The sequence below is a fragment of the Dipodomys merriami genome, unplaced genomic scaffold (assembly GCF_024711535.1).
Source record: "Dipodomys merriami isolate MVZ:Mamm:240054 unplaced genomic scaffold, mDipMer1.0.p SCAF_65, whole genome shotgun sequence".
NCBI lineage: Eukaryota > Metazoa > Chordata > Mammalia > Rodentia > Heteromyidae > Dipodomys > Dipodomys merriami.
Window position 1 is genome coordinate 29,027 of NW_027206235.1, and position 25,399 is coordinate 54,425.

The 25,399-nt window shown below is 47.5% G+C and overlaps 3 long non-coding RNA genes and 1 other non-coding gene across 5 annotated transcripts; 1 reads left to right on the forward strand and 3 right to left on the reverse strand.

Moving 5' to 3' along the window:
• Nucleotides 1-3,660: 3,660 nt before the first annotated feature.
• LOC138815568 (U6 spliceosomal RNA) lies at nt 3,661-3,767 on the reverse strand. The gene has a single exon (XR_011368376.1). It is a non-coding gene; the product is annotated as a U6 spliceosomal RNA (small nuclear RNA).
• A 5,314-nt stretch (nt 3,768-9,081) lies between these two features.
• On the reverse strand, nt 9,082-10,750 carry LOC138815549 (uncharacterized). Its single transcript, XR_011368363.1, has 3 exons — nt 10,642-10,750; nt 9,283-9,402; nt 9,082-9,127 (listed from the first exon to the last, which is right to left on the reverse strand). It is a non-coding gene; the product is annotated as an uncharacterized lncRNA (long non-coding RNA).
• A 905-nt stretch (nt 10,751-11,655) lies between these two features.
• On the reverse strand, nt 11,656-19,189 carry LOC138815548 (uncharacterized). Its single transcript, XR_011368362.1, has 5 exons — nt 18,841-19,189; nt 13,720-13,872; nt 12,950-13,019; nt 12,672-12,759; nt 11,656-11,784 (listed from the first exon to the last, which is right to left on the reverse strand). It is a non-coding gene; the product is annotated as an uncharacterized lncRNA (long non-coding RNA).
• Nucleotides 19,190-19,465: 276 nt separating this feature from the next.
• LOC138815547 (uncharacterized) lies at nt 19,466-23,899 on the forward strand. Of its 2 annotated transcripts, none has more exons than XR_011368361.1 (6): nt 19,466-19,589; nt 20,696-20,736; nt 20,937-20,960; nt 21,892-21,921; nt 22,280-22,539; nt 23,788-23,899. It is a non-coding gene; the product is annotated as an uncharacterized lncRNA (long non-coding RNA). The 2 variants fall into 2 exon arrangements; XR_011368360.1 differs by having other exon boundaries at nt 22,280-22,321.
• The last annotated feature ends 1,500 nt before the right edge of the window (nt 23,900-25,399 follow it).

A 25,399-nucleotide genomic window follows, 5' to 3' on the forward strand; every position in this document is an offset into this window, starting at 1 on the left:
TTATTGCTATATTGTTTGTTATTATTTCTGCTAACAGGCAGATATATTTAAAGAATTATGTTCATCTTATCCATTACTGGAGGAAGAGCATCCAAAAGAGCAACCTTTACTAGGAAGAACAACTCCTACTTATTTAGCTTCATTCCTATGTAAGGCCAGTGTTGTCCCCTGTATCCTCATGTTGTACATTGTAACTCTATACCAGTTCATCCTGTATATCTACTATCTTCTACATTGTGACCTAAATGCCCCAGCAATTCCACTTTGCTTTACTTTTCAAAAAATTTCACTCTTAATGTTTGAGGTTGGTGTGTGTGTGTGTGTGTGTGTGTGTGTGTGTGTGTGTGTGTGTGTGTGTGTGTGTGTGTGTGTTTACAAATATCAGAAGACAACATTTTTCCTCATTTAGAATACATCTTTCAGGTGATTGTAAGTTGTGGCTAATGGGAGAAATCTCTTGCTATTTTAAGGATGAAACAGAAAAATATATTTGTGCATGCACCACAGTTGTTTATTAGTCTGTAGTTGAACACTGAACTTCGATTTATATCTTGGCTGTTGTTGTGAATAACAATGAACTACAGATATATTTATGAGTTACTCAGAGAGAAATAATCACATGATTGGTGGGTCAGTTGATATTTCATCTTTGAATTTCTTTAGAAAACTGCATACTACTTTCTACAATGAGAGTACTAACCTGTATTTTGACCAAGAGTGAAGAAATTTTCCTTTTCTCCACACTCTCACCAGCCAACATTATTACTTTTTTTTAAAGTTTTTTTAAAGGGCAGTTTTTTACTGTGTGCAATACCCAAGATGACCTCAGACCCAAATCCTTTTACTCCAACCTCCTAAAAGCTTCGAATTACAAGCCTTTACCATCACACCTGGTTCCTTTGATTTTTTTGATAAGAGTTATAGTAGTTATGAAGTAGTATCATAGTAATTTTGAATTGCATTTCTCTAATGACTTTTTCTTACAAAACATTAAACCAGTATAGAAGTTGTATTAAACACAACTTTGTAAACCCATTGGCAATTTTCAGGGCTTTTTGGAAAACATGTCTATTCAGAAATTTTGTCCATTTTTAATCAAGTTTCTTGTTAATCTCATCTTTAATCTCTCTATACAAAAGCAATAATTTATTCAAGGTAGTAGAAAGGAAAAAATTAAGCAACTCCTAACATTTTTTAGTTTTCAATAACATGATATTGATTAAATCATTTTCTGTTAATGCTTGAGACTATATAACTCAATTTAGTTAGACCTTATACAAGACTATATGTATTTTATTTTACGTTGATTTTTCTTTCCAAAGCCTGTGTGACTAATTTCCCTTCGTTTCTTTCTGTCTCATGTAGTTCAGATTTCAAACAAAAGAATAAATGGAAGGAAGCGAACAAAAAAAATACATTTCCTCTCATCTGATGATGCCTCTACAAGAATGAGGAAAGACCTATGATAAAATATCAAAAAGACAATTTATTCTTCTAGGTTTTCCTTATCTTTGTTATTTAACTTAAATGATGTAAAACACACTATACTGCTCAGATACTTTTATGTTTTCTCAGTTTTGTACATTTTCTTTTTTTTTGGGGGGGGGGGGATCCGGTCAAGGAGCCTGAACTCTGGGCCTGGGCGCTGTCCCTCAGCTCTTCAGCTCAAGGCTAGTGCTCTACCACTTGAGCCACAGCACCACTTCCGGCTTTTTTTTTCTTTTTGCTTATGTGGTACTGGGGAATCGAACCCAGGGCCTCAGACATGCAAGGCAAGCGGTCTACCACTGAGCTACCTTCCCAGCCCTGTACATTTTCTTTTGGACTTCATCTCAGTCTACAACATTCCTTCATTATTATGTCCCTGATATTTTTACACTAACAAGACTGAAGATAACCAGTTTGATTTACAGCATGAGAAGTTATCCACCTGGCTTCCCTGGAAGCAGAGCATGATCAATAGATAACATTACTTCTGGTTGCTCACTACATGTAATGGTTTCCGTAATACTTATGACATTCTATTTAGTATTTAAAAAAAACTTCTGGCTAAACTCAAAGCTCATTCATGGAAGTTTATGTTAAGTATTTTACAAGTTTTATTTCTCTTAATTCTTAAGATAACATTTGCTATAATGCTAATGTTATTACCATTTTAGTGTTGGGAAAAATTGTAATTAAAGGCATTAAGTGCATGGCCCAAAGACACACAGTGAGGAAGGAAATGAGTCAAAGTTTCCAAAAGTCTTTCCGCAATACACAAAAGGTAGGTAAATTCTCTCCATTCTCTTACACTCTCAATTCAATATTCATATTTTCCAAGAAATAATAGCATAGCAAATATTGCCCATGGTGATTGTTTTCTGTCACATTTTGTCTTCAACACAGACTGTGTTGGTGACATTGGGTTATCATGCACAGAGCTGAGCTTCTAAATTGAGGTCCAAAGAGAGGCAAATTTCTTCTGTCCCACAGTTCCAGTTTTTTTAAAAAGTACCAAAACTTTTAAATATCACTTACTGTCTTTTAAGAATCCAAAAATGAAATAAATTCACATTTAATCAATGCAAAATGCTTTAAAAGTAGGAGACAATAAAACAGGCCCCCATGAAGTAAATTTTCTTCTACTTTTAAAATTATTCTGAAAGCCTTGTATTGGTTAGTCACACTTATAATCCTATCTACTTGGGATATCTCCTCAGGAGCCTGAGATCTGTGGATAACCATTGGAAGCCAATCAGGGCTTCCAAAACAAACAAAAAAATTCATGAAATTATTTTTCAAAATTTTTAATGAACTAGCAAAGACCCAGGAAAGAAAATGTAGTTCATATAGTACCTCACCAACCTAGAGAGGAAAGACCTAGCATGGCCTTTAAGCCCTGATTTCAAACTCTGAGCACGCCAACACACATGCATGCACATGCGTTTGCACGCAATCTTTTCCCTTCCCCTCCCCAAATTAGAGAAGCGTACATACAAGAGGCACGTGCACCAACTTCAAATACAGTGAAAACAAGGGTTATAGCATGGGGGAGGAACATACAAAGAAACAAAAATTCACATCGCACATTATAAGTATGTTAGAAACAATAGCAAGAAACAAACAAAAAACTACTTGTTTCCCTATCTTGGAGTTCAATTCCCTTAACATCATCATATCTGTTCATATGAACATAGTTTTTGACATTGTCTGCTTGCCCTAGACATATATTCGTTATTGAAAATAAGGGAAACCATGGGACCTGTTTCTTTGGACTTGGCTTACTTCACATAATAAATTTTTTCCCAAGTCTTTCCATTTCCTAACAAATTGGGTGATGTCATTCTTTCTAATGGAGGCATAGAATTCCCTTGTGTATATACACCACATTTTCTTGATCCATTCATGTAGTGGGGACAGCTGGGTTGGTTCCATATCTTAGCTATGGTAAATAATGCTGCAATAAACATAGTTGAGCTGGTAGTTTTAGTATGGTCTTGTTTGTGATCATTTAGTAAATCCCTAAAAGTGGGGTTGCTGGGTCAAAGGGGAGCTTTATGTGGAATCGTTTGAGGAACCTCCATAATGCTTTCCAAAGTGGTTGAACAAGTTTACACTCCCACCAAGAATGCTGTATGGTTCCCTTGTGGCCACATCCCCTCCAGCATCTGTTGTTGTAAAAATATGGAACGCTCCAAGAATTTGCATGTCGTCCTTGCACAGGTGCCATGCTAATCTTCTCTGTATCGTTCCAATGTTAGTGTATGTGATTCTGAATTGAGCACACAATATTTTTATATCAAAAGTGCAATTGGATTTTATTAAACTAGACGATTCAACAAAAAGGAAGTTCAAAAGAATTGTCATGAAATTTTACAACCATATATTTCTTACATAAGCACACATTTAAGAATAAAGTCAAGATTGACATGTCAAAAACAAAATAATTCCAGATATTTGTTGTTCAAGAAATGTGTAGGAGGAGGAATTCAATTATTCTATACAAGGCACCTGTCATAATGAACACTGCAGCAAGTGTTAAGGTTCGTTCAAAGTTTTAATGTTTTAAATATATTCAATTTTGGGAATTGTTTCAATTTTGGGAACACAAGCCTCAACAATATGTCAATACTATCCTCTTATTTATCTCTAAAGGTTTATGCTTCTGGTCTTTTAATATTAAAACTTCAAAAAAAATTTATCTTTAGCAAGTTGTGCAAAGGGGTTTTGCTTCATCATGTCAGTGTTGAATAGAGTGTATGTGCATTTCAATGTTCAGTGCATCTGGATCATTGTCAAATTTTCCTTTTTTCTTCCTTCCCTTACCCCAACCCCACCTATCCCTTCAAGTTTCCTACTTATATTCTCACATATGTACATTGAGTGTTATGACTGTATTAGTCCACCATTTCCCTCTCCATCCTTCTGCCCTATTTCCTCTAAGCCTAGCTCCCCTTTTAAGACTTGTTTCAAATTCATGGTGTTTTGTTAAATATCTCTACCTTTGGCATTTGGCTATGGGCTTGCCACATCCTCTCTTCCATGTTTGACCACATAAATGAATATATTTCTCCACATTTCTAATCTCTGAATGGCTGAGATAGGTCTATTTTACTATTCACCTTCTGTCCTAAATTTAGAATTGCACCTTCAGGACCATCCTATAGAGCTTTTTTCTTCTCTACACACTGAAGATGGAAAGGAAATAATTTCCATGCTCTCAGCATTATGCTATCCATCATGAATTTCCATCGCTTATCACTTCAGCAGTCTATGTTTAGGGACAATCTTCAATTTCTGATGATAGGAGCACGAGTCAGTTTTACCTATGCAGATTCCACTTTGTAGTGAGCCCTGTAGTCTTAAATTTTCAATAAGTTTCGAGTAACTTTTTATTAATAATTTAAAAAGTTTTATTTCAGTATTTGAAATACTGCCCCAATTATTTTAAAAGTTTCACAATAAGTTAGACTGAACTTTTCCCCCCATTTTCCCCATTAGTTCAGGTTAAGTCTCCTTTGGCTTTATTGTTTGAGAGGCCAAGGGATGAGGGTAAACAGAGAGATGATCATTACTCAGATATCTCCTTCCTCTTCTGGTTTTGCTATTCTTGTTGAGAGGAAGACTGTAGCAGGGAAAAGAGTGATGCTTGACTTCACCATACAAGGGAACATTCCTAGTATGTCAATTATTGTTTCTCAGAATAACTTAAACTGCTTACTCTTGCCTTATCTGTAACAGTAACCTAACTGTGGCTTCCTTGGTGCAGGAGGAAGCACACTAACAGGTTACTACCTGTAAATTGGTATTTTATATATCAACTTACTACCAAAAATATAAAGCTTTGGCTACATAAATGCAACGGCATTGATTGTCCAACAATACCTTAGTGAGCAGTAGACAATTCTACCCAGCTACCCTCTCCTCTCATATCCTCCCTTTCACTCCCCTCCACTCATTTACCCTCCCATCCCTTCTTTCTTTGTGTCTCTCTCCTCCATATTAATCTCTATCTTCTCTCTTTTTCTTTTCCAGTAGCAAGTGATTTGGCTTATCAGTCAACACATACATAATTGAACAAATATTTATTGCACCTCTTTTTGTGATTATTTATTCTTAAGAAGTGAGTTCTAGCACAGCACCAGTGGCTTACACCTAGATACTCAGTAGGTTCAAATTTGACAATTGCAACTCCAAGCTATTTTAAGTAGATAAACCTAAGAGATTCTTTTCTGCTCTTGTGGTAAAAGGAAGAAGTGAAGGTGTGGCTCAGGTGGTATAGAGCAAACATTGAGAATTAAAGCCCAGATAGAGCTCAAGGCCAGGAGTTCAAACCCCAGTACCAGCACAATATAAAAAAAAAAACTGAGTCCTTTGTCTTAGAAGGGATATTTCTCCAAAAATTCATACCCAGGTCAATTTTCAAGGTCCAAGACTCTTTGTAAGGTTCTTTCACATTTTAAATTGATTCCTCTGCTTGATTCACATTATGGAAAATAGGAGTCACACTTCACATTAAAAAGTATGCACATTGCTGTACAGTTCTTACAATTTTTAAAGTAAAGGAAGCATGACAGAGGAATTCACCTCACTTGGGTGAGTTAGGTTTGACTCACTGACAGACTTTTGCAAGTAAATGAGGGTCTGTTTACATGTAAAGAAGTCTATGCAGATGGTTTTCTAGGAGAGAGAACAAGGTAGCTGTTGTCCAAGTTTGAATCAGAGTAAGTTTATTCCTATGATATGGTAAAGAGAAGCTCATCTCATAGAACACTATGCAGACAGTAATTTCAAGGATTAAAAACTCATGTCTATATAGTGAACAGCTAAGTTTTCACAAACAAAAAACAGTTTCCTAAGCCATGAAAATATAAGTTAGAGCAAAAGGAACTATGTTAAATATAGTTAATGGCTGAGTGACATGTATAAAAGAGTTCTATAATCACAACTAAACTATAAATTTTTCATCATGTCCCTAACAAGAATCTCTAAGATAGGCCTGGCTAAATCTGTCATAGAGGACTGGGTTCATGCAATTGTCAGTTTTGTTTAGGGTGCAATATCTTCTACAGTTGCTTGGGTTGCAAAGAGCTCACACCACATGCAGTGTCTGGAAAAACGTGCTGTCTTGTTAGGCACCTAAGGGATTTTTGTGCCACTGTGAATATTTATCGTTTTTCTTCTTATAATTATACCTGTAAGTGTGAAGTCATTTTGTGATAAGAATAATAGTTTCTGTACCCTTTGTTCCACTAACAAATCTCGGATGTAAATATAGCCCGGAGCCCTTGGCTCATGCCTATAATCCTAGCTACTCAGGAGGCTGAGATTTGAGGGTCACAGTTCAATGCCAGCCCAGGCAGGAAATTCCAAAGATTCTTATCTCCAATAAACCACCAGAAAACTGTAAGTGGCAAAATGTCTCAAGTGGTAGAGCTCTTGCCTTGAGCTGAAGAGCACAGGGACAGCACTCAAGCCCAGAGTTCAAGACCCACAACTGACCAAAAAAAAAAGTATGCATATATATATATATGTATAAATGATGAGATGAATTACATTTAAATATAAGTCAATATTTATGGTACACATTTAAAATATAACTATATATGATATATTTATAATATATACATATATTTATGTATAAGATCATATTATATCAATGTTTATAAATACATTTGTAATTAATATCCAAAGAGTACATCTGAAGATTTGGGGGAAAATGTAGAGTGTCTAAAGGCTTACTATTGACCCATCATACTTTCAATCATTTTTTCCACTTATGACAATGTCTGGAATACTAAGACAATGATTATTTTATTCCTTAAGATTTGGGGTTAGAAACATCTACTTACTTGGTATGAAATCTACCAAAATGCGATCTTGAAATCACACACCACAAACTGGACATATACATCAATTTAGCAACTTACAGGTCTCAAACTTTTATTTGAATCCTGTATCTCACATACATTGTTTCCTTCGAGTCAGCTACGTATACAAACATTCCTAGATTTTCATCTTCACATTCATCCCCATACTCACATGACATAGTAAACATAACATTATAATAAAAATATTATAGGTACTGAAAAAAAAATCTTTGCAAAAGTAGATAAATTTTATTCTTTTAATTCAATTCACTATTAAAATACTGATGAAAGAGTAGCTGAGAGGATGTTTCAAATATGAGAGTGCCTGCTTAAAGAGCATGTTTCTCATTCCAAGCATCATTATATACATCCTTCCTTCTCTCACATAAAAAAATAAGTAACTACAGAATCAACCTACATTTTCCCTAATCACTCATTGAAGAAAGAAATTGTAATACATATATGCATATACACAATGATATACTATTTAGCCACACATAATTATGAAATAATATCATCTTCAAGAAAATAGATAGAACTTTGGAAAGTAGTATGGAAGTTCCTCAAAAGACTCCACATAGAGCTCCCCTATGACCCAGCAATCCCACTTTTGGGTATTTACCCAAATGTTTACCAATAAGACCACACTAAAGCTACCAGCACGATTATATTTATTGCAGCATTAATTACTATAGCTAAGATATGGAACCAACCCAGGTGCCCCTCAGTAGATGAATGCATCAAGAAAATGTGGTATATATACACAATGAAATTCTATGCATCCATCAGAAAGAATGACATTGCCCCATTTGTTAGGAAATGGAAAGGCTTGGAAAAAATTATATTAAGTGAAGTAAGCCAGGCCCAAAGAAACATAGGTCCCATGCAATATCTAGTATATGTCTGAGTCAAGCAGAAAAGGTCAGATAAGGTGATGTTAGGGAAATGAACCCTAAGATATGTATTCAAATGTTTTTTTCTTTCATGCGATTGTTTCTTACACATTTATAAGATTATTTCTTTGTTGCTTTGTATGTCCCTCCCCCACAGTATAACCCCTGCTTTCACTGTATCTGATGTCGGTATAATTTGTGGAGGGGAAGGGGAAAAACAAATCGTTTAAATAGGGATACAGGGGGACCCATTGCAACAATGAGATGTACAAGTCGTTATGTCGAAAACGAACTTTACAACTTTCGTGCGGGAAAGGGGGGCGGGGAGGATTGGGTGGGGGGGTGGGGGAAGGATGGGAAGGGATGGGAAGGGGAAACAAAGGAGGAGGGTACAATGCTTGATAAGAAATGTACTCATTATCTTGTCCATGTAAATTGAACCCCTCTGTACAGTATTTTCAAAATAAAAAAAATAGAACTGGAAACATTCATATTAAAGAAATTATCCATACTGTAAAAAACAAATACTAGATTTCTCATATGAAAATATGAATAACCCAGAAAATAAAATGAATAACCCAGGTGTAAAAGATAAAGCTGATTTAATTTGGAAAAAAGTAAGAGAGGAGATGAAGAGAAATACTGTGCAGTAAATATGTTCAAATATTCAATATGTTGGTATGACATAATAAAACATAAGTATAAAATAGGCTAATGAAATTAATAAAAGGAATAAAATTTAGCAAGCTACATTATATGGACATATGTGTATAACACAATAAAATACTGTGTAAAGTTAATATTTGCTAATAAAAAGGCAAAAATTCATTCCAGTTGTTATAGAGTCATATGTTTCTTTCCATTTTTTGCTCAGATATTTCCCTGATAAAGTAAAAGGAGAAATAGGTTTTGTTTATTTAGAAAGACAAACTTGTCCAATTAGCATTAAATTATTCTAGTTAATTACTGTCAATGTGAAATTGCTCAACTTAATTATTATATTTAGAATATGTCCAATGCACTCTTCAAAATATTACCCGATAGGCATATACTTTTTGCTGGGGCCAGCTGCTCCATGTCCCGGTGGAAGACGTTGGGAGGGTTGCTGATAACCGGGCCCAGGGGTGCCCATGGCAGAAGGAGTATCCAGCTCCCCTCTGTCAAAGGAGACACAAAGCATGGATGGACCTACTGAGAGCTTCAGGGCATAGCCATCCAACTGTCACAAAGGTCCCTGGGAGAACTGTTTTATGGTGACAGCCCTAGGGCCTGACATCAGGGCCCCAGCGCTGTCCCCGACTTTCTTTGTCTCTAGGGGAGCACTCTTTCACCTGAGCCACGGTGCCACTTCCACCTTTTTCTGTGTATGCAGGACCTAGGAATCCAACCCATGCTTTCTTGCATGCTAGGTGAGCCCTCTACCTCTAAGACACAATCTCAGCCCTGGATAGCTGTTCTTCTATGACCCCTCAGGCTGTCTCAGGACAGTCTCCAACATCTATACCAAGTCACACATCTATACCGAGTCTCTCAACAGCAGCCCTGGCTAGAAATGAACATACTCTGCTGTGTTGCCCATCATATTCAGCACCTTTGTACTCTGTGCTTCCTGTCAGATCCTCCTTGTTAAGCAAGACCCCCTTTTCAAGTGCTGCCTCCAAGAAGACCATTCCGATCACCTTGGCAGAGCAGGAGCCTCTCCACTCTGCAGGCTGCCGGCTTGTCAGGCTCTGCCTTCCAGCCAGTGTGGGTTGACAGTGCATGAAGGGAAAGGCCTGGATTCCACCACCAGATCTCTAGAGGCCCTGATACACCACCCAGGGACAGGTGTTGTATCACACCCCATGAGAGGGGGCTTGAGGCCCTGGCAATGTGTGGGCAACAAGATGGGGCCATTTCTTTGTGTGGGCTTGAACTGAGGATCTGGGAGCTGCTCTCTGAGTTTTATTGCTCAAGGCTGGTGCTCTACCACTTGAGCCAAAGCTCCACTTCTAGCTTTTTGGTGGTTCCATGGAGAGTAGAGTCTCACGGGCTTTCCAGCTTATAGCTGGCTTCAAACTGTGATCCTCAGATCTCAGCATCTGGAGTAGCCAGGATGACAGGCATGAGCCTGAGCACCAGGTGATGGGCACCAAAGGTTGTTTTTTTTTTTTGCTCCTGTTTATCTCCTGTCATCTAGCAAGCCAAAGTTAAAATAATCAGTTACAGGGGATCAAAATTCTCTCTTAGGTCAGTTAATCCAAGGAGATAAAGTGTCTTTGGAAAAGGCTAGTCTGAGTTGGCTTAGGGGTATTTGTGTTTGTGTGTGTGTGTGTGTGTGAGAGAGAGAGAGAGAGAGAGAGAGAGAGAGAGAGAGAGAGAGAGAGAGAGAGAGAGAGAGTGTTGGGGATACCTACCCTCATCTCTGCAGTGCCTCATCTTCCCAGCAGGGAGTGTATCCAGGATCCTGACCCCAAGGAAGGTGTTTGGGGGAGGGTAGCTAAGGTCACATCCAGGGGGATGATCCGAATTCTGTCCTGCAACCTAAGCCTGGACAGATAAAGGAGAGGAGAGGTTTAGGGGAACATCAAGGGGAGCCCCTTACCTTTGGCTACAAGTACAGAAGAAAACTGTATCCATCTTTCTTGGTAGTCAGATAAAAGTTGTACACTGTTCATTTATTTTATGATTGTGTTAGTCTTAGGACTTGGATTCAGGGTCTGGGTGTTATCCCTGAGATTCTTTTTTCAAGGCTGTGGCTCTACCACTTGAGCCACAGCACATCTGGCTTGTGTGTGGGTTTGGGGAGGGAGGTAGTTTATGGGAGATAAGAATCTCCTGGACTTTCCTGCCCGGCCTGGCTCTGAGTCATGACCATCAAACCTCAGCCTCCCGAACAGCCAGGATGATGGGTGGGAGCCATGAGCTTCTGACCACCACCATCCATTTATAATCCCTTAGGCCAGGGCTGGGCCACCCACACTACACCTACTTGTTGGGAGTAGGAAGCAGACATGAGTGGGTTTGATACTTCAACAGCCTACCTATCTTTGAGCATTGTTCTGGGTCAGTCTGATGAGGCTTCCTCCTTATCCATAGCAATGACTTGGCTCTGTCACAAGAACAAATGTCCTCCGGGAGGTGTCAGGTCTGGGCTCTTTCCTCTGCACCCCACCCCCCTAACCAAAACTACACTCCCCAGCAAAGGGTAGTAGACAAGGAATGTTTTCATTGTCTTATAGCCAGGCCCTGACCAGATAGGTGGGGGTATGGGTCAGAGTCCCAGGATCGTGCTGGGCAGGGGGACAAGGCAACATCTCCTCATCCACTTTCCTTCAACGGTGTAGCAGAGGGATGTGAGGAAGGAATCAAGGGATGGACAATGAATAGCCATCACAGTCTAGCCGGGGTACAGAGGGGCTTACCTCATGAAGCTAGTTCAACAGGCTGAGCAAAACAGCTCCTGACCCTCAGCCCACCTCCAGAATGAGAGGGACACCTTGGGTTCCAGCCACATGGGGATGCTGGGCCACCTCCTCCAGCACCTATTCAACCAGTTCCTGAAAGAGAAAGAGAGAGGGATAGAGAGAGAGGGAAAGAGTAGGGAGAGAAAAAGAGAGGGAGAGAGGAGAGGGGGAGGAGGGGATGAGAGAGAAAGAAAGAGGAAGAGAGGGCCAGAATTACACTTAAGCCAGGTGCTGGTGGCTCAGACCTATAATCGTAACTACAAAGGAGGATGAGATATGAAGATCGTGGTTCACAGCTAGCCCAGACCGGAATGTCTGTGAGACTCTTATACTCAAAGAACCAACAGAAAACCGGAAGTGATGCTGTGGCTCATGTGGTAGAGCGCTAGCCTTGATCTAAGGAGCTCAGGCACAGCATCCAGGCCTCAAATTCAAGCCTCAAAAATGAAAAAGTGGAAGTCCCACCACAAGAAGTGGACTGAATAACACCCACTGTCCTAGGAAGTATGGCAGAGAAGTCAGGCTGAGCTTCCTGTCAGCTGGAAGTCATGAGTAGGTCACCTGGCTTCTCAATGCCTCATTTTCCCCAGCTGCAAGACTGAATACAGTGAAGGATCCCCTTCCTCATGGGGATAGGTTAATGATGAAAGAAATCCATGTTTTGTTTCATAATCCTACACTTGTTGCACGATTTCTTCATGTGCTGTGGAACCAGCACTGGAACCTTTCATCCTGTATGACCCCCTTCTCTTCCCCCACCAAGACCTGGCACACACTGTAACAGTTTGTTGGATAAACGAATGAGCATCTGTCTATGACAATACTACAGAAAAGTCCCATCCAATTCAGGTAAGCATCCTGGGTGGGGGCAAAGCCTGATGTAGCTCTCCAACAGTTCTACCTCCTCCCTCTTCCCACCCTCCTGGTGCCACCGCACTTAACTGTTTTGGTTCCAAGGATGTGAGCCATGATGTACTCACTGTATTTTGGGGCCTCTGGGATGCCTATCTTCTCAAAGATCTCTGTCCGGCCACTGACCAGCTGTGTGGCACTCAATTCCCCACTCAGCTGTGAACAAGGTTGCCCTGAGGTGAAAGCCTGGCTCAAGGGGCCTCCTCTCCACTCCCTGGGGCCAGACAGGATGGTCCACCATATCTGGCCCCCAAGTTTCATGTTCCAGAGATAGGACTCCTGAGGCATCCCAGGTCTCTGAATCTCCCAGAGTCCAGTACAGTTCCTGGGAATTGTCTCTACTCACAGCTAGTAGGCTGCAGATAACAAGGTCACAATCTCTGCTCCCCATGACATCCTCAACTGTAGTGATCACCCTAGAGAGAGGTGGAGAAGTATCGGCAGCTGTCAGAGAAAGGCAGTCAAGGCACGACGTTCATAGCAGGAGACCATCTGGCTTGGGAACTCTGCTTGTGCTGCTTGAATGTCATTGTTTGGTGGCTGAAATGGTCCATCTAATTTGACCCAGAATCCCAAGCATTAGTAGAAATTGCCAGCTTCAAGGAAAAAACCTGGAAAAGCTGGCATTTCACATGTCCCAATCAAACTTAAAGGGTTCCAAAGTCAGTGGTCCCCTTTTCCTTCCAGACAGCCTACAGCAGGTTATAGAAAATGGCATTCAGAGAGCCTCAGGTAACTGCCATGTCCTGATCCCAAGTAGGCTCCAGCAGAGGGAACACACTTGCCTACCATTGCGCAGCTGGAAACAGCCCAGGAGGGACACAGATTGGAGTCTGCAGAACTCCAGGGAGGACTGCCCACCAGTACACTGCCCCTGGAGGGAATCCATGCCACCATTGGGGGCCTGGAGCCCCCTGCCAAGATGTACACCGCCAATACCCTGGGTAAGATTCCCCTCTCATCCTTGGTCGTGGTGAACCATCTGCCATGTCACACCGATCGTCACTTCCCAGACCCTCCTAGATTCACAGCCCCTGCCCTACTACCCCCATCTCGTTCCCTATTTATGTTTGGCAGACTCATTCCCAACCTTGAATTAGCTCCAACTATACACACCAGAGCAGACTGTCTGGCTGGAAGAGTGCGGCTGTGGTCACAGTAGCCTCATGAGCCTTCTGGCTGAAGACAGAAGAGCAGGTGTCCACACTGGTCTGTGGTTCACACAGGCCTCCTAGGGGAGACCCATTCAGGCCCAGGAGTTACTGTGGGCTGCAGGAAAGGGGAAGAAAGAGGTGGAAAGGAACATCTACTGAAACCTTCCCTAAAGGAGCCATGAAACGGTGAAAGAGAAAACAAAAATTGTGGCTGGTCTCCTAATGGGCATTAATGAAAAAAGAACAACAAATAAAATGCTTTTGCTCTTTCTAGACCCAGTGACTTAAATATATTTTCATTGTTCTCATCCTCCCTGCTCTCCCAACAAACACACACACACACACACACACACACACACACACACACACATACACACACTCACACACACACACACACACAGAAACACAAACACAAATCTAAATCAGTGACAGAAGACTCATCTCTCTCTCTCTTACACACACACACACACACACACACACACACACACACACACACACACAAACACACAAACACATAAACACAGACTCAGAGCAGTGCCTTTCTGGAGTTTGTTACTTTCTCATCTGAGCAATGTACCAGTTTGAGCAGAGGGGTTCCCTTGTCAGAACCAGGGGCAACCACCCAAGGGGAACAATGCTCTAATTATGCAGAACCATCCTGCCTCCCCCTTTCTCCATTGCCAGCCCCTTCCTCTTGGGAACATCCAGCTTTGACTCCTCATTCACCAAAACCCTAGGCCAGGACGCTGGGTGAAGGAGTCCCGAGACACATGGCTCCTCAGAGCCTGGACAGAAAACAAAGCAGGGGGTCATGGTGCCTCCAGAGTTGTGTATGACCTGGGGTGGGGGCGTTGTTGGGGACTTTGATGGGGTCCTAAAGTCTATATACATGGATAGAGTCCCTACTTTCAGCCTACATACTTTGGGGCGACTTGGCAGATTCTTGGGGAGGACAAGGAGACCAGATGGACTGGGAGCACTACCAGAAGCTGGCAGAGCTGGGAAATGTGATCACCCAGTCAGAACTGTTGACAGCTGGGGTTGGGGGTACAGGCTGGTGTATGTTTCTCAGAGGGGGTGTGTGTTTCTCCCAAATATCCACTTTCTATCTGACCCCAGTGCCCTCACCTCTCTAGTGGGCTCTTCTGGGAATGTCCTCAGGTGAAAGGGTGACTGAGCACAGAAAATAAGGGCTCACACAGCAAGGGGGCCTATCTTCTGTATCCAACACCCCCCTCCCCAGCAAAAAGGAAAAGATCTAAGAAGACAGGTGTGGAGGTGCTGCTCCCCATCTCTGACTAAAGGCAGCAGGTTCCCACCAGGGAGAGGAAGGGTGCAGATGCATGGCTGTGTGGCTCCCACTGCTCCAGACCAGGGGCTCTGTGGTGCCCCTGGATGGGTGCTCCTCACCCATCCCTGCAGCTCCCATTTTCCTGGGACACTGGATGCTAGGGATGGGGTTGGGATCCCCAGGTCAACACCCAGCTCCAACCCCCACCCCTGGGGTGCATTTGTGGCAGAGCCAGGGCGGACTGTGGGGTGCTGGGGAGATGCAGGTAGGACAGGAGAGGGGAGGCGAGAGGTAAGGTTCAGGGTCCGCGGGGGTGGGGTGGAAGGGGTAGAGTGGTGGAGTCACAAGGTGCAGGGGTCACGCCAGGTGCTGGCCTGCAGGGCGGCCACTCACGTGAGCTGCTGGGAGAAGCTGTAGGCTGCGACTCTGGGTGTGCGACCTGAGTCTGAGGACCTGGGGCGGGGACCAAGTCAAGGCCACAAGCCCCACAGGGGTGCGCCATCTCCGCCAGGTGACTGCAAGAGGCTCCACCAGTCCGAGCCTGCAGCACCATGTTTGAAAGGCAGCGCTGCTGGGAAGGAGCGGGGGTGTCTGCTGGTGCATGGCCGGGCAGCGCTCAGCCTCTTCTCCTTCTCCTCAACCGCTGTCGCCCCCTCAATGGCCTCCTCCCCTGTGGCCGCCGTCTCTGCCTCAGCAGCTGCTGACTCTCCCGTGCTCCCCTAACCAGGACCTCAGACTCAAGGCCGCCATGGCTGCTACGTCTCCGAGGGGCTACACGCGGCCATAGCCTGCCATGCAGGCTCTGCATGCTCTATGCAACCGGCCAGGACCCACGCTATGATCGGAGCAGCCGCCAGCCACTGAAGCCGTTTCCACTGGTGCTTGTGTTCATGCTCGCTCTTCTCCCAGCTCTGTTTCTGCCCCACACTCCTCTCCTGGGCCAACCCGCCCCTGCTGCGCACACACCCCTGCCCCCTTGGGCCCCTGGCCATTGCTGCCACCAAAGTGTGCCCCTGGGCCCTGCCCCTCCTCCCCTGGGCCCAGCCCCCCAGCCCTGGCCACAATTGCAGCCCTGACTGGGCCCTGAGGCTTCCAGACCATGGCAATTGCAGCCTTACCTCAGCTCAGCACTACCCCCCACCCCCAGTACTGGTCCGGGAGATCAACTCTCCCCTCAGCCCCACCCCTGGAGGAGACTCTCCTCCATCCCCCTCCACTCCACACACCAAGCAGGTGCATAGTGAAACTTGTGTGTGTATGTGTGTTTGTGTGTGTGTGTGTGAGTGTTGGGGATAACTACCTCTCAAGGACTCAGAACATAGCACCCTTTGGGATGACTCAACACACAGCACACTTCCAAAAACAGCACAAAGCACCCTGTGTAAAGGACTCAGCACACAGCTCCCTTTGAGGACTCAGCATGTAGTATGCTGGGTAGAGTACTCGGCAAACAGCACCCTTTGAAGGGCTGAGTATAAAGCACCCTGTGTAAAACATCCAGTGCACAGCACCCTTCAAAAAAATCAGCACATAGAACAATTTTGAAGGGCTCAGCACATACCATACTGTGGAAGCAATCAGCAAACAGCACCATTTGAAGTACAGTACACAGCCCCCTGTGTAAAGGACTCGGCACACAGCACTCAAAAAACTCACCTCATCCCTCTCTTCGCAAGGGCTCAGCACATAGCAGGACCCTTTGGGATGCAGTAGCTCACCACACCTTTTGAGGGACTCAGCATACAGTACGTTGTGTAATGGACTCAGCACACAGCACCCTTTGAAAAACCCAGGATGGCCCACTCTTCTCAGGGACTCAGCACATAGCACCCTTTGGGATGACTCACCAAACAGCACCTTTTTGAGGACTCCCCATGTGGGAAGGACCCAGCAAATAGTGCCCTGTGAAGGACTCAGCACATAGCTGTATGTCACAAGTTCAGCTGTCATTAGAATTAGGGTGCTTTCTTCAGTATCACCATTCTTCAGAAATACTGCACAAATCATACTAATTCACATTTAGACAACCTGTGTTTTATGGGGGAAGGTCAGCTGGGGTCTTGAACTCAAAGCTTGGGGGCCCTGTCCCTGAGCTCTTTGGTTCAATGCTAGAGCTCTACCACTTGGAGGCACAGCTCCAATTTTGTTTTTTTGGGTTGTTCTTTGGCAGGTCTTATGGTGATAAGTAAGGCCAAGTTGGGGTATCCGTGGGCAAAGGCTCTTAGCTCAGCCTGGAGCTGACCTCTCCCTTTTTTGTGCCCGTGGTAAGCCAGGCTTCCAGGAGCTCTCTTGGCCTAGGGTGGAACAGACCTGCTCTGGCATCAGCAATCAGGGTGAGCAAAAGTCAGCTTGGCTCTGGTCACTTCCCCAAATTGAACTCTAGAGGATGATGGCACAGGGCCTCATGTTTCACATCTGGCCCCCAGGGTGCAGGAGTAGCCCACCATAGGGATAGTACTTGAGAGTTGTGTTTACTCTTGCTTCCTTGGGGCCCCCATCATGATTCAAAGCCACCCTGGACAGGAAAGCCCTTGAGACTCTTACCTACAATTAACCATCCAAAAGCAAGTGGGGCTGTGGCTCAAGTGGTAGAGCACTAGCCTTGAGCAAGAAAACTCTGGGATAGAGCCTATGCCCTGAGTTCACACACACACACACACACACACACACACACACACACACACAAACACACACACACACCACGTGCATGCAAAATCAGAGATTTCTACACTACAATCTTTTCCCACTAAGCCTGATGGCTGCTGGCCTAGGTATTTGATGCATACACCACCACCTACTTCCTATTTATCTGAGGAATTGCCATATGGGTTTGGGAGGGGGGAGAATCATCCTAGCTGAGAATGTGGCTCAGTGGTAGAGTGGTCACCTAGCATGCCTGAAGCCCTGGGTTCTATTCCACACAGAAAAGGCTGGAAAGGGAGGTGGGGCTCAACTGGTAGAGTGCCAGTCTTGATCAAAAAGAGCTCAGGACAATGGCCAAGCCCTGAGTTCAAGCCCCAGGACTGGAAGAACAAATCTTTGTTGGTGGCTTTTTATTTTGCTTTGAAAACAATTTATTCTTTGTGATAAGCATAACATGGGCCTCTTTCCTGGCCACCAATGGGCCATTAGATAACCCTTGAGTTTGGGCCACCTCCTGGCAGCCTCTGCCCTACCTGACCCCCAGTTTAACCTTCCCATCACCCGGCTGATGGAGGCCTGAGAGAAAGCCACCTGGCCACCTACTTCTGGTGGCTGCCAAGGCTTATGAGAGTCAGTATGTCACATAGAGAGTCATCATCCACATCAGTTTATAGGAGAAAGTGGGGGAGCACTCCTCCTCTGAGCCTGGGAGCTGTGGGCAGATCTGGATGTGGGGCATCTGGGGCAGGACATACTCCTTGGGGGAGTCCACTATGGGGTCGGGAACCCTGACCTCTCCTCTGGCAGTTTCCATGCTGTCTTCAAGTTGCAATTCTTCAAAACCTTTCTGCTCCTCCCTCATTTCACCTACCACAGGCCCTGAGACATCTGAAGCAGTGCTGGTGGTGGGGAGCTCAGCCTGTGCTGGCATCTGGGGACTGCTGTCTGTGCCTTCCCCTGTGAGGAGCAACAGCAGCTCCCACAGCACTGTCCTCTTCTCCATCTTCTCCTGGGACAGCCAGTGCATGCACTGGGCTTTCTCCCAACACAGCTCACTCAAGACCAACCTCTGCTCTTTACATACCATGAGGGACTCCTCGATGGTTCGGATGTGTGCCGAAATCTGGCTGCATCAATGGTGGAGCTCACCTGTTGGACTCTGGAAGTCCACCTCATCAGGTAGGTCATGGAGGAAGCAGATTTTCTTTTCAGATGCCCATGTGTCCCTCTTCCCATCCCCATGCATGCTGTGGTGGCAGCTCATGGGGCAGAGGGCCTGTGGCTCCAGCTCAGTCTGTCACTGAGCTGCCTGGTGGCCCGGGTGCCTGCAGCGGGCCCATGCTCCTGTGGCAGGATTTTCCCCCTGTGGATCTCAGCCTCCGAGTGTTCTAATAGAGCCTAGTCCATCTACCAGGCAGCATGGAATGTGGGCATGGCCACTATTCTTGTATCCCATTGGTCAAAAAGAACCATGAAATAATGGGGGTGTGGCCGGAATCCTGTGATGCATGCAGAATGGGCAGAGTCAAGATGACAGTGGCTCCCCCAGCCCCTTTCCCAGGGAACTCTGTCCAATTCAGTTGGGGACAAGAGGGTGACGTGCTTTAGCTGGATGGCTGCACAGATTGTTGTGTATGTCTGTTTGTTGGCAGTCCCAGACCTTGAACTCAGGATCTGGGCACAGTCCATGAACTGCTTTTCTCAAGGCTAGCCTCAACTAGTGAAGCCACACGGCTCTACTTCTGGCTTTGTTGGCACTGAATTTGGACAGGGGTTTCAAGGACTTTCCTGCTTAGGGTGACTTTGACCATAGCCTTATAAGTTTCAAGGAGGACCTGTGCTGCTGCTGCTGCTGCTGCTGGCCGCCCTGCTCTGCGGCCTGGGCCCAGGAGGCCGGGGTGAGGCCTTGGTGGTTTCTAGTTCCCCCACTCTCTTTGGTGGTTTCTTGTTCTCCCCCCTTGGTGGTTTCTAGTTCTTCCCTTGGTGATTTCTAGTTCTCTCCTTTTTGGTGGTTTCTAGTTCCCCCACCTTGGTGGTTTCTAGTTCCCTCCCCAGTTTGGTGGTTTCCAGTTGTCCCTCTTTGGTGGTTTCTAGTTTCCCCCCCCTCTCCTGGTGGTTTCGGGTCCCCCCCTTCAGGGCGTGGGGCTGGGCTGGGGTTGTGGGGTGGGGAGGTGGCAGTGGATTTTCAGGTCGGGCCAGGTTGTTGGAGGCCAGGGCCTGGTCCTGTTGGCCTGTCTGTCTCTGTGTCTGTTTGTCTGTCTGTCCATCTGTGTCTCAGTCTGTCTGTCTGTGTCTCTGTCCATCTGCTTCTGTCAGTCTGTCCATCTCCTCTCGGTCTGTCTGGCTGTCTGTCTCCTCGCAGTCTGTCTGTCTGCCTCTTGGTCTTTCTGTCCACCTGGCTGCCCATCTGCTTCTCCTGTCTGTCTGTCCGTCCATCTATTCGTTCTGTCTTGGTCATCCATCCATCCCTTGTCTGTCTGTCTGTCTGTCTGTCTGTCTGTCTGTCTGTCTGTCCCTCGGTCTCTGCATCTGTCTGTCTCTGTCTGTCTGCAGGTCCATCTGTGTCTGGGCCCCTATCTGTCCATGTGTCTGTCCGTCTCCTCTCTGTCTGTCTCATTGTCTGTCTGTCTGTCCATCTGCCTCTGGCTCTGTCTGTCTGTCTGTCCATGTGTCATCCTCTTGGTCTGTCTGTCTGTCCATCTCTGTGTCTGTCTGTCTGTCTGCCTGCCTCTCAGTCTCTCTGTCTGGGTCTATCTGTCCTGTGTCTGTCTGTCTGTCTCCTCTCTGTCCATGTCTTCCTCTCTGTCTGTCTGCCTCTTGTTCTGTCCACCTGGCTGTCCATCTGCTTCTTCTGTCATCTGTCTGTCCTGTCTTGATCATCTGTCCATCCCTTGTCTGTCTGTCCGTGTGTCATCCTCTCGGTCTGTCTGTCTGTTCGTCTCTGTGTCTGTCTGTCTCCCCATCCGTCCGTCCGTCCCCAGCACCCATCCTCTTCCCCCCTCAGGCCAGGCTGACTTTGACCTCGCCGACGCCCTGGATGACCCAGTGAGTCCTGACCTCTCACCTTTCCCCCCCATGGCTTCACCCTGGCCGCTAGGCCTCATGTGGGGCCTTGATCCAGCTGTGGGCCTGAATCCCATGTGACCCTTTGCCACCCACTGAGGCCTTGGGTTCAGGGGTCAGGGGGGGTCAGGGAGGGGTCAGGGGAGGTCAGGGGTCACCACCCTCTCTCTCTTCGCCCGCAGATCCCACCCCGAAGCCCAGCTCAGGTGAGTGCGGTCCTCCCCCCCTTCCCCACACCAGGCCCACTCAGGGTGGGGAAGCTGAGGCATGGCCCACTCCTGGCACACAGGGCTGTACCCGCAGCTGCTCAACCCGCCCAGGCCGCGACCCCCGGGTCGGGATGGAGGTGGGCGGGTCAGGAGGGGTCAGGGGGGTCAGGGATCAGGGGAAGGAAGGGGGTAAGGGGGGGAGGCCGGCCTCCATCTTCCCTTGCTCTCTCCCCGCAGACGTCACCTCCCGCCCCGATGCCGGCCTCCACCCCAGCCCCGACCCCTGCCAGGCGCAGGAGATGAGGACATGGAAGGGGGGGAGGCCCGGATGTGGAGGCTGGGGATGGAGCGGCCCGGATGTAGAGGCCCAGATTTAGGGACCCCAGTGTGGAGGCCCGGATTTGGGGACCCGGATGTAGGGACCCAGACATGGAAACCCAGATGTAGGGACCCGAATGTGAAAGCCTGGATGTAGAGACCCCAATGTGGAGACCCAGATGTAGAGGCCCGGATGTAGGGACCCCAGTGTGGAGACCCGGATGTAGAGACCCTAGTATGGAGACCCGGATGTGCAGACTCCAGTGTAGAGACGTGGATGTAGAGACCCCAGTGAGGAGGCCCAGATGTAGAGATCCGGATGTAGGGACCCGGATGTGGAAGCCTGGATGTAGAGACCCGGATGTAGGGACCCCAGTGTGGAGACCTGGATGAGGAGACCCGGATGTGGAGACCCCAGTGTGGAGACCCGGATGTAGAGACCCGGATGTGGAGACCCCAGTGTGGAGACCCGGATGTAGAGGCCCAGATGTAGGGACCCAGACATGGGATCACAGATGTAGGGACCCGGATGTGAGTACCCCGATGTAAGGACCCAGATGTAGGGAACCCGATGTGGAAGCCGGGCTGACCCCGCCCCCTCTGTTCACAGGTGGCGGTGGAGGCTATGGAGGCTCACACGGTAAGACAGGGAAACCAAGGCAGGGGGAGGAGACCCGGATGTAGAAGATGCGAATGAGGAGGAAGGGATGTAGGGACCTGGATGTAGGGACTTGGATGTAGGGAACCTGGATGTAAGGACCCGGATGTAAGGACCCAGAAGTAGGGACCCGGATGTAAGGAACCCGGATGTAGGGACCTGGATGTAGAGACCTGATGTAAGGACCCAGATGTAAGGACCTGCATGGAGGGACCCGGATGTAGGAATTCAGATGTGGGGACCCGGATGTAGGGACCTGGATGTAGGGAACCCGGATGTAGGGACCCAGATGTGGAGGCCGAGCTCCCAGGGCCGCGTCTCTCCTCCCCCTCTCCCCCAGGTGCTGGCAATGAACATGTGATCCACGGAGACCCCCCCCAAGGTAAGTCCCGCCCCCTCGACCGCCCCACTTCCGGTCCCTCGTGATCTGGGCCCGGGTGTGACCCACGGCCTTCAGGACCGCTGCCGCCTCCACTTCCGGTCTCAGTGCAAACTTCCGGTCCGGAGAGAAAAGGAACTTCCGGTCTCTGAGTTCCTGGGGACTTCCAGTACAGATTGTCTTGGGACTTCCGGCCTGCATGAGAACTTCCACTCCTGACAGTATGTGAACTTCCGGTCCAGAGTATTGGAACTTCCAGTCCTGATTGGGAACTTCCAGTCCCTAGTATATAACAACTTCCAGTTCCGACTAGGGACTGCTAGTCCCTAATGTATAGGAACTTGCGGTCCTGATTGGAAAGGCACTTCCGGTCCCTAGTATATACGAACTTCCGGTCTTGACTGGGCACTTCTGGTCCCTAGTATATAGGAACTTCCGGTCCTGACTATGGGCACTTCCGGCCCTGACGATGGGGAGTTCCGGTCCCTAGTGTATAAGAACTTCCGGTCTTCACTGTAGAGACTTCCGGTCCCTAGTATATAACAACTTCTGGTCTTGACTATGGGGACTTCTGGTCCAAGTGTACAGGAACTTCCGGTCCTGATTGGAAGGGCACTTCCAGTCCCTAGTGTATAGGAACTTCTGGTCCTGATTGGAAGGGCACTTCCAGTCCCTAGTGTATAGGAACTTCTGGTCCTGATTGGAAGGGCACTTTCAGTCCCTAGTGTAGAGGAACTTCCGGTCCCTAGTGTATAAGAACTTCTGGTATTGACTATGGGAACTTCTGGTCCCTAGTGTATAGGAACTTCCGGTTTAGACTGTGGAGATTTCCAGTCCCTAGTACATAGGAACTTCCCATCCTGACTGGTGATTTCCGGTCCCTAGTGTAGAGAAACTTCCAGTCCTGATGGGAAAGGCACTTCCGATCCTGATTGGAAGGGCACTTCCAGTCCCTAGTGTGTAGGAACTTCCGGTCTTGACTGTGGAGACTTCCGGTCCCTAGTATATAACAACTTCTGGTCTTGACTATGGGCACTTCCGGTCCCTGTTCATGGACACTTCCAGTCAAGGCTGTGATAGCACTTCCAGTCAGGCACCCTTGTCCCCCCCCTTCACCTTGGCTCACTTCCTGTTTCTGGGCACTTCCCGACCGGAAGTTGCAGGGAGACGCCCCACCGCCCTTCCCGGGTGTGTTCTCCCCCGCACTTCCGGGTCCAGTCCCGCCCCCTCCAGGCAGCGCGCTGGCCCATGTCGTGTCCCCCATCGTGTCCGTGGTGGTCGTGGCCCTGGTGGGTGCCGCCATCACCTACTTCTAGTCTGGAGGTCACAGACGCTGCTTCCGGGGCGCGGGCCAGGATGCAGGTGGGAACCACCCCCTCCCAGGGTGCTCGGATGAGGAGAGGCGTGGGGCGGGGCCTCACATGATCCCCCGCGGGTGGCTGCAGCTTGTGCCTCCCCTCCCCCACCAGGCCCCGCCCCGGTGTGAGGCTGGATTCGAACCTGGGGCCTCAAGCAGCAGGTGGAAGCAGAAGTGGAAGGAGCCTGGAGGGGGAAGGACGAATAAAATCAACATAAAGTGTGCATGCGCGCTGTCAGGCCTGTCTGCCCAACCCATCTTTCCATTGTGCATGCGTAGGCTCCGCCCCTTTGGAGCCACTCCCTGCACATGCGCAGCGTTTCCTTCCCCTCTGGCGTCTGTGCAGTGTGGAGACAGGCGCAGAGCGGGACAGGATTGTGATGGACAGCTAGAGCGTCCCGTCAGTCACTTGTGGGCGGGGCCTCGGCTTGACATGACGTAAGATGGCGTAGGAGGCGTGGCCTGGAGGTGAATGACAGCCCGTGTGGCCATCTAATTGCAAGGGGGCGTGGCCTGAAGGTTACAGACAGGACAAATGTCCACACAACAGCCAGAGGGTGGGACCTGGAGGAGACAAACAGCCCCTGTGGTCTTTCAACAGCCAGGGGGCGGGGCCTGGAGGTGACAGACAGCCCCTATGGCCTTCCAACAGCCAGGGGCAGGACCTGGAAGAGACAGACAGCCCCTGTGGCCTTCCAACAGCCAGGAGGCGGGACCTGGAAGTGAAGGACAGCCCCTACGCCCATACATTCACTAGTGGGCGGGACCTCTGGGTGATGGGCATAAACAGAGTCCACAGAACTAGCCACGAAGGGGCGTGGCTTCACACAGATCGAGTCTTCAGCTATTGGCTTGGCAGGGGGTGGGGCCCAGAGATGATGGACAGCACGCCCTGCCTTTTAACCTCACCCAAGGAAGAGGCCGAACTGGACCCGCAGCTTCCCTGGGTGGGAGACAGGCGTGTCAGCCAATCAGAGCAGGGGGTGCGGCTGGAGGAGTCCCCGGGGAAGCCAATGGGGCCCTCCCTCCAGAGAAGACCTGGATATCATGCAGGTGCAATGCATCCTAGGCCTAGGGAGACACAGACCTCCGACATGACTTATCCTACTGCAATAAGGAGCTATAGGCCCACCTGGGTCAATCCCTGGAGAGGTCATTGGGGTCCCCTGGGACAGGCACAGAAGGGGAAGAGTTTGCAGGCCTGGTCATCCACCCATCCATCCACCCAACCACCCCCCCCAGAGTGGTCCAACATCCAGGTACCCCACATCTCCAATCCTGCTGGGCCAATCTGAATCCGAGTTCATGTAGTTAGGAGCAGGACTGTGGTGTGAGGTCCAATCAGCAGCGAGTTGGATTTGTGGGGGGGGCTAGGGGGCGTGTCTTACAGCTGGACCAATGACAAGGGAATTAGGAAAGTGAGGGAGGGCTTTCATGGAATAAGCCAATCAGGTGTGAATCTAGGTGGTGGGACGTCCTGGAGAGGGCGGGACCAAGCTTGTATCCTAGCAACCCACCGGAAATGGCCTGAAATGGAAGGCAGGACTAGTTCTATACCCTAGCAACCACCAGAAATGATCTGAAATGGAAGGTGGGACTAGTCCTATACCCTAGCAACGACTGGAAGTGACCTGAAATGGAAGGTGGGTCTAGTCCTATACCCTAGCAATGACCGGAAGTGGCCTGAAATGGAAGGTGGGAGTAGTCCTATACCCTAGCAACGA